The following is an 18,660-nucleotide window of genomic DNA, read 5'->3' as shown; positions in this document are numbered from 1 at the left end:
GGTCAGAGAACCATTCTCCCCCCCCCCCCGCTTTTTTAAAAATAGCTTTAGCTCACAATAATCCTATGCCAAAGTGGCATATTTTGGGGTGGCATGTTCTGAACTCCATCACTGTCATGTTTGATAATGGCTGCTACCACCAAGATGCAGCAGCTTGCTGCATCCCTCTGCCCTAAGAGTCTGATGACCAAAGCCTCCTCTATTCTGGAAACCTTAGCAATTCTCTGCTCAATTGTATCATCTCTGTAACATGCCATCTGCCTTTACACTGGTTTTACTTCCACAAGCCACAAACTCAGGTCACACCTCCCTGGAGACGCTCTTGCCATCCTGTGGTCAGCAGCTAGTGATTCCGGGAAGGAGGGCAGAGGGGAGCCATTACCTTCCATGAACCAGGAAGAAATCAACTTTCATCAAACCCAGACAAAATAGGGTGAGGAAGGCTCAAAGGAGAGGAGGCTCATGCTTACATGTCTGAGATAGGAACTGTTTCCAATAAGCCTCTAGAAGCATTTCAAATCTCTCCTGCTTTGATAAGGCTTATCACTAGACATTCTTTACAACTCCTGTACTATAGATAAGATGATCACTGAAGAACACTTGCTCAGTAAGTGCATCTCTTTTTTTAAATTTTTTTTTAATTGGGGCTTCATCATGTTGGCCAGGCTGGTCTTGAACTCCTGACCTCTAGTGATAAACCCACTTTGGCCTCCCAAAGTGCTGGGATTACAAGCATGAGCCACTTACACATCTCCACCAATGCACTGACAGCTCTCTAGCTTTGAACCTCTGGAACCAATGAACTCTGTTTCTAAGCAGTTTATGTAAATTGATTTTTTGCCAATGCTCTCCGTGACCCTTCCTCTCCGAATGCACTGGTGGCTTGTCCTTTCCTTTATTCCAGATTATCATTCTGATTTCAACTCCCTAGTAAACCCAGCATATTTGTAGATAATTTTCTCTAGTGTCCTTTTTTAGGACACTTCTATAGGTGGTTGTTCTCATTGCATGGAGACCTTACTTGCTCATTTCTTCTCAGATGTAGGTTCAGCCTCACATTTTATGACACCTCCTGACATCCCATCACATCTGCTGGAGAGGTACCTTATCTCCTGATGATCCCTGTAGTTTCCGTCTTCTTGTGATCACAGATGGGCCTTTGAGAAAAGATAGGTCAAATATTGTCCTATGCAGAAGTTTCATTTGACACATTTGTCTGACAAACATTCTTTGTCGTTAACCATCTTCTTCTTAAAATTATTATTATTAATATTATTGTTATTTGAAATGGAGTCTTGCTTCTGTTGTGCAGGCTGGAGTGCAGTGGTGCCATCTTGGCTCAGTGCAACCTGCACCTCTCAGGTTCAAGTGATTCTCCTTCTTCAGCCTCCCGAGTAGCTTGGATTACTAGCATGTGCAAGCATGTCTGGCTAATTTTTCTATTTTTAGTAGAGATAGGATTTTGCCATGTTTGTGAGGCTAATCTCGAACTTCTGACCTCAGGTGATCCACCTGCCTTGGCCTCCTAAAGTATTGGGAATACAGGCGTGAGCCACCACACCCAGCCTGTCATTGACTATCTTCTGATGGCACAGCAAGTCCTTTTTTTTAGTCTCAACCCAGACTTATCTTATGTTCAGAAAATACACATTTCCATGCCCCACAGGATTTGTGTTTTCTAAATTGATAAATGGCTGGTTTTTTAATCAAATGAACATAGACTGTTGCCTTCCATGGGACACAGGTGCTACAGAACAATCATTATGTGTATCTGTTTAAGTTATGCTTTTATGTGTAGCTTTTTTGTCATAATTGTACAATAAGCCTATAAAACATTTCACTGCACCAAACTATATTAATCTGTTAAACAGAAACTGTTGTAATTGTAGCATCTCAGGGCCAGAGTGGCCCTAAAAGGATCCTGTGCTCTGATTTTAGACAAGGACTGAGATTGAGGAAGACAAATGATCTGCTACCAAGTGTAGAGCCCCATATACTGTCAGAGGGAAGCCACCACAGTCTCAGAAGCAGGACAAAGGACAGACGAAGAATGAGAGCAGGCAGATGTCAGGTCATCATCGGAGGTAGGGAAATAGTGGGACCAGCCTGCTTACCTCTCAGGGCTGTTGTGAAGGTTCAGGGAATTGACAGTTGGGAAAGAGTGAATATAAAGTACCCTGTAAACTAGGCCTACCTCGCTATACTTAGAACAAAGAATGCTCAGGAGTTCCTTGCAAATGGCTATTGATCTAATTTTTAACCTCTGGGGATGTGCCATGCTTGAAATTGGAGATAGCATTTTGCCAGCACAAGCTCAGTCCTGCTGACAGTTGATGCATTAAGTCCCAATGGAGGAGAACATGCTGTCCTCCATCACAAGCTAAAACCTGATGAGCTGCTTGAAGAGGGTCTTTGGAAGCCCAGCTTTGAGAGAAAGTTTTCCTAATGGATATTGTTTCTGCTGATAATTTCTCACAGAGCCTATATAGCCAACTGAGAATGGTCACGGCACATTGTTCTACTGTGCCTGAGGCTCACACCTTCCATCTGCTGAAGTGCCATTTCTGGCAATTTGAGCCACAGCCACTGTGGGAGGAGGGGTTATCTTGCCCCACTGAAGGATGATGGACTCTGATGCATGTCACCCATCATGTGAGCTGCTTGGCACCACAGCTTTGACTACAGCCACTCTCTCCCATCTGTGGGTCAGCCCTACAAACCCCAAAGAACACCTCAAGGTCCATGGAGTCACACAGCCCTTGGGGTGATGCTGTGGCAGGGTTGCCATTTATTCCTAGAGTTTTTTGTGTGTTTGTTTTTAGAGATAGATTCTTGCTCTGTTGCCCAGGGCGAAGTGCAGTGGTACAATCTCAGCTCACAGCAACCTCCGCCTCCTGGGCACAAGTGATTTTTGTGCCTTAGCCTCCTTAGTAACTGGGACTACAGGCATGCAACACCACACCCGGAATTTTTGGATTTTTGTAGAGACGAGGTTTCACCATGTCACCCAGGTTGGTCTCCAACTCCTGACCTCAAGTGATCTGCCTGCTTTGGCCTCCCAAAGTGCTGGGATTACAGGCATGAGCCACCTCGCCCTGCGGCCATTCACAGTATTAAAAGAACCTTAGACAAATTAAATTTAACAGAGTTTGAATGAGCAAAGAACCATTTGTGCAAATCAGGCAGCCCCGAGGTTCAGAGAGACTCCTGAACTGTCTCATCGTTGAAGCTTTATGGTCATAAAAAGGAAACTGACATACAGAAAGTGGAAGTGAGGTACAGAAATAGATGGATTGGTGATGGTGTGGTGTTTGGCTTGTTTGAGCCCAGTTTGAACAGCTGGCCACCTGTGAGTGATTGAAGTCTGGCTGCTGTGATTGACCAAGACTCAGCTACTTGGTCTAAGAGCAGATGGCAGTCTGTTTACATGTCAGTTAAGATGTAAAAGATGCAAAAGACGCAGCGGAAGGTCTTTTTACAGTAACAGAAATGCTGTAGGATGAACCCCCTATATCAGGTGACGGTGGCAGTGGGACAGAGATCCTGGAGATCCAGGCAAAGAACTGACTTGGAAAAGGAAGCCACCAATAGAACAGAGAGAATAAACACTGTACATGCTGTGAGCCACAGCTACTGGGTAAGGTGTCACAGGAGTGCACTGGAAGGCATTGAGGCTGACAAGCCAGAGACCAGGAAGACTGCTGGTAAATAATCTTTCTTATTTTCTCTAAGAAACTTGGAAAGCTTATCCAGAGAGGTGTGAAAACAGCAGAGAAAATACTGGAACAAAGAAATCAAGCAAAAGCAAACATGTTCAGGATTCGTCACTGAGAAATCTAAGAAACCAAAACCAAGTTTTGTCCCAGAGTAAAGGGAGACTCGAGCATCCCCTTGGAGGTCTGGAAGCTTCTTGTCTGTCAGGTGGATTCAAGGGTATTTGATCAAGGATCATGTGTTTATGAAGCAGGAGAGGCCACAAACAAACCTCTCAAACACCGAACAGGGAAGGAAGTGGTGATTTATCCTGCTGGGAGCTGCAGCAGGTGAAAATACCTTAACAAATGAGCCCCTCAACAAAGAAAATCCTTGCCCTTTTAAAGTCTTACAGTTCTAGAAATTAATGTGAAGGGGTCTTGATCCATGAAGTATGTGTGGGGTTTGTGACGAGGTAGGGGTTTGATGGTGTTTAAGCAAAAGCAGTGCCTTCTGGAAAGATTCCTCCATACCATGCCTGTGATCTACAGGAGTGGGATTAAGGGTGGTGCCCGGTCTGCCAGCCTTTACTTCTCCTACTGAAATGCAATGTGGAAGTCTAGGGGGAAGGGCTCTTAGAAGCTTAAGAGGATTAAGCTTCCTCGTTTACAGCTTAGAGCAACTGTGCACAGAACCAGAAACCACCTGCCTCCCACACTTTCAATGGGTTGTCCCAGAGACCGCTCCCTTATGTGAAGCTGATGCTTGCCTTGTGTTGAATGTAACACAGTCACAAGAAGGCTCTGTGACAAGGAGCTTGGTTTTTCTTTCTGGATGTGGTATTCAAAGTGTTGAACAGCCCGTATGGCTCAACCACTGACCCTTCAGTTCAGCCGCTAAAGCAGGAGCAGCCACGAGAAACAGACCTCTCGGGCACTGAACTAGGAAGGAAGGGGTGATTTATTCCTCTGGGAACAAGGTGGCATGGCGTCCTAATAGCTGAGCTCATCTAACAAAGAGAAGCCCTGTCTTTATATAGGCTTACAGCTCTAGAAACTACACATGGAAGGGGCTTGGGTTTACAGCTTTAGAAATTACATGTGAAAGGGTCTTGGTTCACAAAGTAGGCGTGGGGTATGTGGCTTAGGTGGGAATTTGATCTTGCTCAGGTAAAAACAATACCTTCTGGAAAGATTTCTCCATATAATGCCTTCGATATAGGAGAGATTGTGGTAACCAGTAGGGGTCTTATTTTTAACCTGGCTGGCAGTGCCAACCAGTCCCCCTTCTGGCTAATTTCTAGCTTCCCCTTATGAGATGCAATGCAGAAGGCTCAAGAGGATTAAGAGTCTCCTCCTCACTGCCAGCAGTCAGTCTGGGTGACCTGCTGTGCCAGGTTCTACCCCTTCTGTTTCTGCATGATGTTGAGGTCTGGAGGGGCCAGGAGATCCAACATGCAGCCATGTACCCACCAGTGTATCTGAACCGATGTATACCAACATCACAGCCCTCATTCTCCTCATGGAGCACACGCAAAGCAAATGCAGCCACTGAATCAGAGAGAACAATGCCAGCTAGCAGCCTTCCATCCTCACCATGAGCAGTGCCTTCCAGAACCACCCCAGGGTGGAGGGCGGAGAGGTGAGAGGGGAGCCAGAACCTCTTATGTCCACACATACATTACCTCAGGGATTTCTCGGCAACACAACAAAACAGACCATCTCACTCCAACTTTGCCAGTGGGCATTGAAGCTTTAGATGGAGACATCTATTTAAGGTTTTCAGATGGTGAGAAAGAACAAGAATTTAACCCAGGTCTGAGATGAAGCAGGGACCACCTTTTAGGAGCCTGTGCCACTGCCCCCAACTCCACCACCAAGCATGGAAACAAAGGAAAATCTTGAGTTCCTTCCAGGGAAGTTCCAGATACTCAGCTCCCCTGAGAAGTAAATAAGTAGCTTGTTAGGCAGGAATGTACTAGCCCACAACAATAGCCAAGGAAATCAGAGTCCAGAGATGTTTGCTTTCCCTTTAGAAACGTCTTAACATCTCAACACATATCCTTGAGTTTGTCACTCAGAAACCTGGACCCCCACCTGGACCCGCACCAAACGGATTTGCTGGCCTGCAGACCTCAGATAGGGGGAGCTGAGGGCTGCATTCGGACCACCTTCCTCTGTTTTAAATGTCTTCTTCAGGGACCTGGAAGCCACACCCATAAGTTAAATCTAATACTCTGCTCTGCTAACCCCAAATTTTTAGACAAGGCATCGACTCCTGAATCAACTACACATCAAAGAATCTCTGAATCCACCGGTGACTTGTAAGCCCCTGCTTCAAGATAATCTTGCCTTTTCGAGCCAAACCAATGTGTACCCTCCATGTACTGATTTATAGTTTTGACTAACTTCTGCTTTCCTGAAAATTTACCCCTGCCTTTAAAAATCCTTACCTGTGTGAAAGGAAACTGTCTTCTCCCCACACCCACCCACCCAAATCACTAAGCTAAAGGGAAAATTTAAGCTGGGAACTGCTTAGGGCTAACCTGCCCCCCATTCTATGTAAGTCCTCCTTCTGTTCCCTGAGATAAAGGCTGATATGATTGCCTCCTTTGGAAAGGCTAATCAGAAGCTCAAAAGAATGCAAACATTTGTCTCTTACCTACCTGTGATCTGGAAGCCCCCTGCCCACTTCAAGTTATCCCGCCTTTCCAGACCTAACCAAGGTTCATTTTACATATGTCGACTGATGGCTTGTGTCTCCCTAAAAAGTATAAAACCAAGCTGTCCTCTGACCACCTTGGGCACTTCTTCAGAACATCGTGAGGGTGGGTCATGGGCGAATGTCCTCAACCTTGGCAAAATGAACTTTCTAAATTAACTGACATCTGTCTCAAATTTTCAGGCTTCACACCTGCTAGCCATCAGGGAGATCAGGATTTGAGCCGAGCTGCCTGGTCCCACTTTCTTCTGTGAATAAAAACCCTCCTTTTTAGTGCTGTAAGCTCGGTGTGGATATCTGACCTTAACGGCACTGGGCAAGCAGACCCCAATTCAGTTATATAATAGGCCTATTGACCCAAAAGCCAGTGCTCTCTTTACAGCTGGGGCTGTGTCCCTCACACACCTGCCCAAAGGGCCGGCAGCAACTGCACTCAAGTGAAGAGATCTAAGCACCTTTGAGCCCTGGAGCAGCAGGCAGGGGCTGCCACCAGTGTGGGGCCTTTCTGCAGGGGATCCCACAGCCTTCTCCTTCCCCTTCCTCCTCCCTTGACAATGTGTTCAGGCCCCTCCCCCACCTTTGCACCAAGAAATTCCACTGGATGTTAACCAGCCTAGTGATTTAGTACAGCTTTAGGAAACAGAGCCTTTAAAGTACGGGCTCCAGAGTCTCCCCCAGAACAGGCATAAGAACAAGTTTAACAAGAACCCTCTGTTTCCCAGGCCTGTTCTCTTTCTGTTGAGTAACTATTTGCAGTAAAAGTTAAGTAAGTTCCTGTTTTCCCACCGGTAATGTATACAGAAGGTCATAAGTCTTGCCTAAGTTGCAACAGCGGTCACGGCTTAATAAGCTGCCTTCGTCCTGCCTCTGTAAGCTCCTTTTCCACCTGGCAAGTTTCAGGTCATGAATGCCTAACAGCCTTCAGTCACATGCAGAAAAGTCAAGCCGGGTCTATGTTCAGGGCTCAGCCTTGTGATGCTAATCCGCTGAGCCAGTGACCACCTTAATACAATCCTCTTGTTTCATCCATGGGTCTCTCCTGTCCCTCAATTCCCACAACATCCTAAGTAAATATGCTTTCTCCCATTTCTCTTGAAATGCATACCACTGCCAGTCTGTTTCTCTTTATCCCAATTTTGACAAGGACATATGTATAAAAAATACATTTTTAGGACAGGTGTGGTGGCTCTGAGGAAGGAGACCCAGACATCTGAGATCAACTTCCCCTTTGACTATCAGGCTGCATTTCAACAGAAGAAAAGGCTGACCAACTGGCGCCTCCCATTTCACCTTCCTGTAGGTGGCAGGCTTGGTCTTGGGGAAGCTCTCCAGAAGACACTGTTTTTACTTCAAACAAGATCAAACCCAAAACCTTTTCACATGTGAGTCCTAAAACTGTAAACTGGAACCCTCTCACATGTGATTCCTGAAATTGTAAACAAAAACCTTTACTCATGTGAGTCCTACGACTGTAAACCCAAGATTCTTCCACATGTAATAGCTAAAGTATAAGCCTACATAACAGTGGAACCTTTTTTTGTTACATGAGTGGAGCTTTGGACCAATTATTGCTCAGGCTCCTGGGCCTAATAAACTTCTTCTTTCTCCATTCAGTGTTCAAGAGATCTGTTTCCCACAGCAGCTTCTGCTACAGCTCATACCTGTAATCCCAGCACTTTGGGAGGCCCATGTAGGAGGTGTAAGGGTTATTGTCTTGGGAGGTTTATTGCTGAGTTAAAAATGAAGAAACTCTGGCCAGTACAAAAAGATTAAATGCCAATTTGTTTGGCTCCTGGGTGAGTTTCTGTGGTCCCGGGGAAAGAGGCCAGAGAAGTCACTCCCGACTCCTCTGGGTGTGGGGTTTTATAGGGAGTGAAGGCGTTTGATTGACTGTGGAGAAACAGGACATGGATATGGCAAGCTGCTATAGGTAGGTAGGCGGGATTTCTGGATGGGGCAATGTGCTATTGAGCAGGTTTTGACAGGGCTTTCCAAGGGTGGGCTAGGTGCCGAGTGCAGAGAGGATTTCCAAGGGCGGGGTTGAGTGCAGAGTGCAGAGGGGATTTCCAAGGTGGACCTAGATGATGCGCATATTCTGGTGATGTAATTTTCAGGCAGGGAGAGGGATGGGCATGTCTGAGCTCCCGGCAAGGCAACCAGCCTTACATTCTGAGCATTTTGATGATCTATAGGATGCTGCTTCTTTCTGGCTACTTCCTGCTGAATAGGGGTGAAGTGAGGGGAAGGGGTTAGGTAGCTGGTGCCTCAATTGGGAGTCAGGTATAGGGGTGAAATATCATCTGGTTAACGGCTACCCTGGAAGTTTCTCTTATGCAGGCCTGTAAAAACTTGAGAAAAAAAAAGGGGTTAGCATTAGTAGAAGACACACAACGATAATGGGGGTGATAATGGGAGCTAGCCAGGTAAGTATGGGGGATTGCCACCAGTCTAGAGACGAGGCCTGCATGCTCTGCTTCCTGCCTAGGTTCTCTTGGAGGCGATAGAGAGTGTTGACATTTTCTTCCACAAGGCCTGTTTCATTGATGTAATAGCAGCACTGCTCCTGGAAAAACAAACAAGTACCTCCTTTTTCTGCCATTAGTAGGTCTAAGGCCCATCAGTTCTGGAGAGTCACCTGAGCCAGCGACGTGATTTGTCACTGGAGGGAGGCTAAAGAGGCGGCTGATGATTCAATAGCCACATGGAGCTTGTCTTCCAGTTGAGCAGCTGAAGTGAAGCTGTAGCCCATGGCACCACTCCCTATTCCAGCTGCTACTAGAGAGGATGCTAAAGAGAGGCCAACTACTATTGGGAGGAAGACTGCTCATTTGCTCCGGTGATAAGGGGATGGTGTGATGAGGGATAGGAACTCGGCTTGTCCGTACACTTCTAACTGTGGGACTAGTGTGACGGGCACATAGGGGAAGGGGAGGGATGCATCAATAACTTTGGTTAGGGTTCCATTACACCAAAAGTATCTTCTTGGAGACACATAAAGGGAGGATTTTACTTCTACCGTGGTGTTGCACCTGAGGCTGGGGCTGCTGGCTATCCCATAGCAGAGAGAGAGAGATTTTGAGAATATACTTTGAACAGGGGGATACCCATTAAGGTGGTGTCAGGCCCCATGGGAGATTGAGACAGGTTGACCTGGTCTGGAGGGGAACTGTGGCTAAGGGGGGTTTGTTAAGAAAGGCACATAAAAAGCAGTTAGTGAAATCCATGGCCCTGGTTAAATTTAACATGTTAGCCCCCTGCTGTACTAGAGCTAGCCAGGAGAAAGGCTTCAATCCATCCAGAAAAGGTATCTACAAAGGTTAAGAGGTAGCGGAGTTTTTTATGCATGGGCATATGGGTAAAATCAATCTGCCAGTCTTGGGCTGGCAGATGGCCACACATTTGGTGGATAGGAAACTGTGGCCTTAAGCTTCCCTGAGATGAGACCTTAGAGCAGGTAATGCATGCCTTGTGTACTTGCTGAATCATTTGTTGCAGACCTGGCAAGAAAAAGAGGGGCTGCACAAAACAGTGCAACGCTTTGGGCCCTATATGTAAGGATTGGTGGATTTCAGCAATGATTTTTAGGGCCTGTTCCCAGGGAAGGCCAATTCTGTTTAGAATGATCCAACTCTGATCAGACTTGGTTCCCCCTTTTAATATGAGGGCCTGTTTCTCTGATGGAGAGTAAATTGGTGGCCTGGCCATGGTGAGAAACAGGACTGGAGAGGGGGCTAGCCTGGTACTGGTTAAGGATTTTGCTGCCACATCTGTCCTTGCATTGCCCTGGGAAACAAGCATCCTGCTGGGCTTGGTGCCCTTGGCAGTGGATGATGGCAACTTCTTTGGGCAGTGATAGGGCCTGCAGGAGATTGGAGATTTGGGTAGCATTAATTATGAGGTACCCTTTCATAGTAAGGAATCCCTGCTCTCTCCAGAGGGCAGCATGGCAGTGGGTAATAAGAAAAGCATACTTTGAATCAGTATAGATATATGCCCGCTTTCCCTGTACTAGCGTGAGAGCTCAGGTTAAATCAATGAGCTCTGCCTTTTGTGATGTAGTTCCATCAGGGAAGTGGCATGCCTCGAGGGTGGCTGAATCTGTAACTACTGCATAGGCCACTTTTCACCACCCCTCGGCTGTCACTATTGAACTCCCATCTACATAAAAGGTAAGGTCTGGTTTAGATAGGGGAAGGTCAGACAGGCCCTCCCGAGGTTTAGCAAATGTATCCATTAGTTCAGGGCAGGAATGGGCTGGGGAGGGGGAATGGGATGGAAGAGGAAACAAAGTAGCTGGGTTGAGTGGAGAAGTGGGATGGAGGCTGCCTGAAGGATTTTCAATAAAGAGTAGATGAAACTCCTGTAGGCGAGAGGGTCCTAGGTGGGCAAGACATTTGTGAGAGAGAAGGTCGGTCAGTCAATGATGAGAGAACACTGAGACAGGCTAGCCTAAGGTAAGTTTTAGGGATTCCTTGTTAAGTTCTGTTGCCACTCCCAGGGCCGGCAGGCAAGGCTGCCATCCCCTGACTGTGGGATCAAGTTGTTTTGATACGTATGCTACAGGATGATACACAGGACCTAGGGGTTGGGTTAGGACTCCAACTGCAATCCCTTGTTTTTTGTCAGTAAACAAGTCGAAGGGATGGTTAAGGTCTGGCAGTTGAAGTGGAGGTGCCATGAACAGAGCAGTTTGTAAGGTTCTGAAAGCTTGTTTTACAACTCTGGGATGAGAGAGGGGTCCCATGGGTGTGTCTTTAGCCACCACATACAGAGGTTTAGCTAGAGCAGCAAAGTTAGGTACCCAGTGATGGAAGTATCCTACAAATCCTAAGAAGGAGAGAATCTGGTCTGCAGTCTCTGGGGGCTGCAATGAAAGAAGTGCCTGCCAGCAGTTGGTTGTTAGGCTTTTAGTTTTGGGGGTGAGTCAAATGCCCAAGTAGACTACTGAGGTGACTGACAGCTGCGCTTTAGAGGGATATACCCAGTATCCCGTGGATCCAAGAAAGTTAAGGAGAGTGGCTGTATACTATTGAGACAGAGAGAGGGAGGGGCTACAAAGTAGTAGGTCATCCACATACTGGAGAAGGAGACTGGGTTGGAGGGAACAGAAGCTAAGGTCAGCTGCTAAGGCTCATGTGAAAATATGGAGGCTGTCTCTAAATCCCTGGGGCAGGACTGTCCAGGTGAGCTGCTGTGACAGGTTGGTGTCAGGATCAGTCCAGGTGAAGGCAAAAAGGAAGTAAGACTCTGGGTGAAAGGGAATAGTAAAGAAGGTGTCCTTGAGGTAAAGAACCGTAAAATGAGAGGTAGTGGAGGGAATGTTGGATAATATGGTATATGCGTTGGGGACCACTGGTGGATGGGTATTACCACCTCACTGATGAGGTGCAGGTCCTGAACTAGGTGGTAGTCGCCGGACAGCTTCTGGACCAGCAAGATAGGAGTCTTACAGGGGGAACTGGTGGAGATAAGGAGTCCCTGGGCCAGAAGTCGGGTGGTGATAGGCTTTAGGCCCTGGCGGTAGGTTTTTGAGATGGGAAACTGAGAATGTGAGGGAACGTGGGTAGAGTTTTTCAGGAGTATTTTAACTGGTGTGTGATGTCTGGCCACCACAGGCTTGAAGGTATCCCATACCAAGGGATTAACTTCATTAGGAGAAAGAGGGGGTTGAGGTGAGGGCTTGAGACAGGGCGTGATACCTGTTAGGAGTAGCAGTAGGAGGTGGACAGAGGATGGGCTTGAATGTGGGGGGCCAGTGAATTGGAGGGTAGCCCCTACAATCTGGAGAATATCTCATCCTAAAAGGGGGACTGGGCATGAGGGTATGATTAGAAAGGAGTTGGAGAAAGGGTGTCCCTCAAGGACACAGGCTAAGGGATGAGTTTGGTTAGGATAGGAGGGCTTTCCATCAATCCCAATGACTGAAACCTGGGAAGGTATGCTAGGTCCTGAGAAGGAAGGCAGTACAGAATAGGTAGCCCCGTATCCATTAAAAAAGAAATGGACTTACCAGCTACCTGCAGCATTACCCTGGGCTCGGCAAGGGTGATGGGGGTCCTCAAGTCTGGGCTGCATCAGTCATCCAGAAGGCCAAGAAGTTCAAGCAAAGGGACTGCTTTCTGCGGACTGGCCTGCCCTCCACATAGAGCTGTGGGGAGTGAGCCTGCAGCCCGGGATGGGCAGTCAACCTTCCAGTGTTTAGTCTGTTTGCAGCTTGGGCAGGGTCCAGGAGGTGGATGAGGACAGGAGCACTGCCATGCCCAGTGTCCCTCCTGGCCACATCTGAAACAGGGCCCAGGCAGGGCCTTTGAGGGTTTCAATGGACCCCCTCCACCGGATGTTCAGTGGGCTGCCGGCCTCAGGGCTGCTACAAGAGCTCGGGTTTGGAGGCCTACCTTTTGCTGTAAATGGGCCTGGTGGGTGGCCTCAGCCTTTTCCTCTTGGCCATTGAAAACTTTAAATGCTGTGTTTACTAGGTCCCGTGTGGGAGTTTGGGGGCCCTCCTCAACTTTTTAAAGATTCCTCCTTATATCAGCTGCCAACTGGGAAATGAAGTGGGTGGCTAAGACTGTAGCCCCTGCTAAGGAGGCCGGATCCAGCCAGGTATGGAGGATCATAGCATTAGTTAATCGGTCTAAGAAGGCAGCTGGGTTTTCATCAGGACCCTGAGTTATTTCCCTTAACTTGTCATAATTAACGACCTTTTTAGCTGTGCTTTGAATGCCCACTAGGAGGCACTGTAGCATTTGGTCTCAGCGGCGGTGGCCATCTTGACCAGTTTGATAGTCTCAATTAGGGTCAGCCTCGGGGACCACTGCTGCTCCTACTGGTATTTGATTGTTTGTGAGATGTACCTGATCAGCGTGAGCTTGGGCCACTGTAAGAATGCAGTTACGCTCATCGGGAGTAAGTGTGGAGGACAGGATCACATAGGTGTCATGCCAGGTTAGGTTGTATGCCTGGGTGAGGTAACGAAATTTTTGATATAAGCAGTAGGATTGGTAGAGAATGACCCTAGGCATTTTTTAATGGCTAACAGATCCGAAAGAGAGAAGGGAATATGCAGATGATGCCTTCTGCTCTGGCTACCTCACGCAAAGAGCTGAGGAGTGGGGGGTCATGAGAGCGGGTGCAAGCACTGATGGGAAGTTATATTAGGGCTTTGGGGAGGAGAAGGAGAAGAGGGAGAAGGGAGTTGAGGCCTCGCATAAGGATGGAGGTTGGTAAAGTGGGCGGGGCAGGACAGGTCTTCCGGGTCTTCGGAGAGTGCGGAGCCGGGCAGGGCTGAGGATAAGGGTGGGGTTTTGTCTAACAGAACCTGGGCAGAAGAACAAGAGGAGCAGAGGGTGGGTCGGGAGCGAAGGTACCAGAAAGCCTGTACGTAGGGGACCTCTGACCATTTACTGTTCTTTTAGCAGAAGTTGTCTAAGTCTGTCAGGACATTAAAGTTGAGTGTGCCCCCGGAGGCCACTTAGACTGGTTGTCTAGGGGGTACTGTGGCCAGGCCATGGTGAAGAGGAAGAGTAGCCTTTTCTTTTTAATGGAAAGACCCAGTTTGGGTAGATTTTTTGCTAGGCATCCCAGTGGCGACTTGGGGTCTGGGTGAGATTTCTGATTGCCCATAGTTCACTTTTGGCAGGGTAGCCAAGGGTAAGGAAGGAATATAAAAAGGTATTATACCCAACCCAGGCAGAAGTATTTTCTTTTCCCGGAGGGGGTGGCTGAGAGAGCTCACAGACTGTAACAATGTAATGATTATAACAAGAAAGAGAATGAAAAGAGAGAGAGAGTGATGCCTCAGTAGTAGAAGAAGAGGAAAAAAGAAAACAGAGTTACTTAACTAGCGAGAGCTTATATGCCAAAAAGGGCTGATCTGAGAATTTGAGATAGACGTTTTAGTACCATAAGCCAGAGATTTGGTCCTGCTGTTAGGCAGGGCCTGGTTCTACAAACAGGGCTTCTGAATACCCAAACCTCGGCCGCTGCTGCGGAGATGTGCAGAAGGCATCCTGGACTGCACAACCGAACACCGGAGAGGGTTCAGAAAGATGGGGATGTCTCCCTCAAATTCCCGACCCCCGGAATCCCCTCACAGGGAGAAGACAAGAGTGTAGGGACATCTCTACATTCAGGTCCTCGAGATGAGGCCAGGGACCCGGGCCATGGTGAGATGAGACCGGGGCCCCAGGCCCATGGCGAGAAATGAGAAGGAGTCCCTGACGCGGCTGCAGTTATGAGCAGGGAGTCCACGAGAATATGAGAGGGTTCAGGAAGGTGGGGATGTCTCCCTCAGAATCCTGACCCTGAGAAACCTCTCAAAGGGAGAAGACAAGAGTGTAGGGATGTCTCCTCTACTCTCAAGACCTCGAGACTAGGCCGGGGCCCCAGGCCCATGGCGAGACGAAAAGGAGTCCCTGACGCAGCTGCGATTGCGAGCAGGGAGTCCATGAGGCAGGCAGTGGGAGAGGCTGTGGGTAACAGAAGTCTTAACTTATGATGGAGCATTTCCTTGTTACCTTGCAATGGAGCGGTTCTCTGGTCCAGCTTCTGGTGGAGGAGTCAGTTTCCCCCAGGAAGGGTCTTAAAACTCATCCCAGGTTTTGGCACCACTTGTAAGGGTTATTGTCCTGTGAGGTTTATTGCCGAATTAAAAATGAGGAAACCGAGGCCAGCATAAAAAGATTAAATGCCAATTTATATGGCTCCCAGGCGAGGTTCCATGGTCCCAGGGAAAGAAGCCAGGGAAGTCACACCCGACTCCTCTGGGTGTGGGGTTTGATTGGCTGTGGAGAAACAGGACGTGGACATGGCAAGCTGCTATAGATAGGTAGACGGGATTTTCAGACGGGGCAATGTGCTATTGGGCAGGTTTTGGCAGGGCTTTCCAAGGGTGGGTTAGGTGCCGAGTGCAGAGGGGATTTCCAAGGGCGGGGTTGAGTGCCAAGGGCAGAGGGCATTTCCAAGGGTTGGGTTTAGTGCCAAGTGCAGAGGGGATTTCCAAGGTGGGGCTAGATGATGGGCATATTCTGGTGATGTAATTTTCAGGTGGGGAGAGGGATGGGCGTGTCCAAGTTCCCAGCGAGGTAACCAGCCTTACAGCCAGGAATTCAAAACCAGCCTAGATAGTGAGAACTTATCTCTACAAAATAAAAAAAATATCCAAATTGGAGGCTGAGGCAGGTGGATCACCTGAGGTCAGGAGTTCAAAACCACCCTGGGGAGGATGGGATGGTGAGGGCAGCAGGCTTGGCGGCAGAGGGAACGGCCTGGGCTGGGGCTGCCATCCCTGTTGCCCTCATGCTCAGCCTGTCTCCTTGTTCTTTTCACTGCAGATGAACCAGATGACCCCCGACCAGGAGCAGGCGCCAGAGACTGAGCCCATGTGGATGCGGCCATGGTCTGTGGAGGAGATCCGCAGGTCGCTGGCGGCCAATGCGGGCATGAGAGGCAGGCACGAGAGGCAGGCCCCGGGGACCTGAGGGCCGCAGGGGTGATGCTCGACCTGAGCATGGGAGGACTGGGACATGACTGTGCCTGTACCCAGGCCGTCGGGTTGCCTGCCCTCTTAGGAACACAGGCCCCTCATAGCCCTGGAGAATGCCAGCCTGGCAGTCCCCAGCCACAGGGAGAAGGGCAGACCCAGACCGTGGCCCAGACGTGGCATTCCTTTCATTGGGGTTTCTGGCAGTGCCACTCAGCTCCACCCAGAGGGAAGATCCGTTTCCACCACACTGAGGGATTGCTCAGGCACTTGTTGCAATTCTTGTTGGGACATAAACTAAGTGGAGTGGGAGACAAGCTAGTATGTGGATATCCTTTAGTGAGATTCTTCAAGTCTGGGGCCCAGGAAGCTCCTTCAGAGCTGTAATTCCAGAGTCCTAAATGAATAGGATTTTTGAATGAGAGTGGTGGCTGCTTATCTAACCCTTGCTCTGTGATCTTTGTAGACTGACAACCAAAGAGGACTTTTAAAAAGAGACAGGGTTTTGCTCTGTCACCCAGGCTGGGGTGCAGGTGGCTCGATCTTAGCTCACTGCATCCTCCTGGTCTCAGGTGATCCTCCTACCTCAGCCACCTGAGTAGCTGGGACTTTAGGCGGGCTCTACTGCACCTGGCTGATTTATTTAATTTTAGTAGAGATGGGGGTCTTGCTATGTTGTCCAGACTGGTCTCCAGCTCCTGGCCTCTAGCGATCACCCCACCTCAGCCTCCCAAAGTTCTGGGATTACAAGGTGAGACACCATATCGTTAGCTCACTACCACACTTTTGATGAGCTTTGTTAGTGATTTTCAATGTCCCTTGGTTTTAGTAGTTGCCAAAAAAAGCATTCCGGCTGGACACAGCGGCTGATGCCATTCGTCTGACAGTCTCACGAGATCTCCACTGTGGTCAGCCAGAAGCCCTTGACTGCCCCGGAGAAGGCGCAGAGCTCAGGCGCACACTCCCTCCCACCCTTGTGCAGTGTCCTTTCACCCTCCGTGAATAAATCAAATTAAATGAAGCAAACGTTTTTTTTGAAGGCAAATTCTGTGCTGAGGACCATCCCAAGTGATTCCGATGTCCTCACGAGGTAGATACTATTTAGCTTGAATGTTTAGATACAAAAGCGAATATCGTAAGACACAAAAGGCCAGATGATTCCACATTTGCCACATTTTTTTTCTAAAGGTTGAGTAAATATGCCGGCTTCAGGGGATCACACCTGTAATCCCAGCACTTTGGGAGGCCAAGGCAGGTGGATCATGAGGTCAGGAGATCTAGACCATCCTGGTTAACACGGTGAAACCCCACTCTACTAGAAATACAAAAAATCCGCTGTGGTGGTGGCACGTGCCTGTAGTCCCAGCTACTCAGGAGGCTGAGGCAGGGGAATCACTTGAACCTGGGAGGCGGAGGTTGCAGTGAGTCAAGATCGCGACGCTGCATTCCAGCCTGGGCGACAGAGCAAGACTGTCTCAAAAAAAAAAACCGTTGAGTAAATAAATAAATGTCAAGAGCCCAGATTCTTTTTCTCTTTCTTTCTTTTGTTTTTTTCTTTGAGACAGGATCTGGTCGTGTTGCACAGGCTGGAGTGCAGTGTCACAATTTCAGCTCCCTGAAACCTCTGCCTCCTGGATTCAAGTGATTCGCCAGCCTCAACCTGCTGAATAGCTGGGATTACATACAGACGTGTGCCATGGTCCCCGGTTTAAAATTTTTTTTGTGTGGGCCAGGCGCGGTGGATCACACCTGTAATCCCAGCACTTTGGGAGGCCGAGGTAAGCGGATCATGAGGTCAAGAAATCAAAACCATTCTGACCAACATGGCGAAACCTGTTCTCTACTAAAAAATACCAAAATTTGCTGGGCGTGGTGCCACACACCTGTAGTTCCAGCTACTCGGGAGGCTGAGGCAGGAGAATTACCTGAATCCAGGAGGCAGAGACTGCAGCGAGCCGACATTATGCTACTAACTCCAGCCTGGCACCTGGCGACAAAGTGAGACTCTGTCTCAAACAAACAAAAAAAATTTGTGGAGACAGGGTCTTGCTGTGTTGCCCAGATTGCTCTAAAACTGGGCACAAGCGATTCTCTCACCTCACATGCGATTACAAACATGAGTCACCATGTCCAGCCTATAGCCCAAATTATAACCCACATTATTTACTTGTCACCACATGTTAAAATAGCACTTCTTTCTGTCTCAGTTTTGACAGAGGTCCTCCATACTCGGTTGGCAACTGCTTCCCCACATTCCCCAGCAAAGGAGAAGATCATAGCAGGGTTTTATGGATCCCACCCAAGAGTGACTCCTACAAGGGACAAGGCAACCTCATTACAAAACAACAAGAGAGAAGATTCTGATGCAGAAGCTAAGATAATAATCATAGGCTGTGAGTGGAAGGGGAGCTGTGGAGAGAGAGGCCCACAGAAGTCCCAGAGGAAGTCAGCCAAGAACGTGACCTCAGGCAGGAGGAGCCCTTAATTCTCCTGTCCCCCATTCCCTCTCAATTCAGATATGCCCCTGGAATGAGACTTCATATAACTCAAAGTGTAACTCAGACCACCTTTTTAAATTATCTGAAGGTGACCAAGAAAGCTAAGGGACCTGTCTAGATTGCTCAACTGGCCCACATGGCATGTTTAAACAGAAGGGGGACAAAGGAAAATAAAGCTGTTTATCAGTTGCCCACTGTCACGTACACACAGCTGACTCCAAGCCCTAGGAGAGCAGGGTTCTCTCCTGAGATCTCTCTGGTTCACTG

Source organism: Callithrix jacchus, chromosome 12, assembly GCF_049354715.1.
Source record: "Callithrix jacchus isolate 240 chromosome 12, calJac240_pri, whole genome shotgun sequence".
Classification (NCBI taxonomy): Eukaryota; Metazoa; Chordata; class Mammalia; order Primates; family Cebidae; genus Callithrix; species Callithrix jacchus.
The sequence above is the reverse complement of the archived record's forward strand: the minus strand, read 5'-3'. Positions refer to the sequence as shown.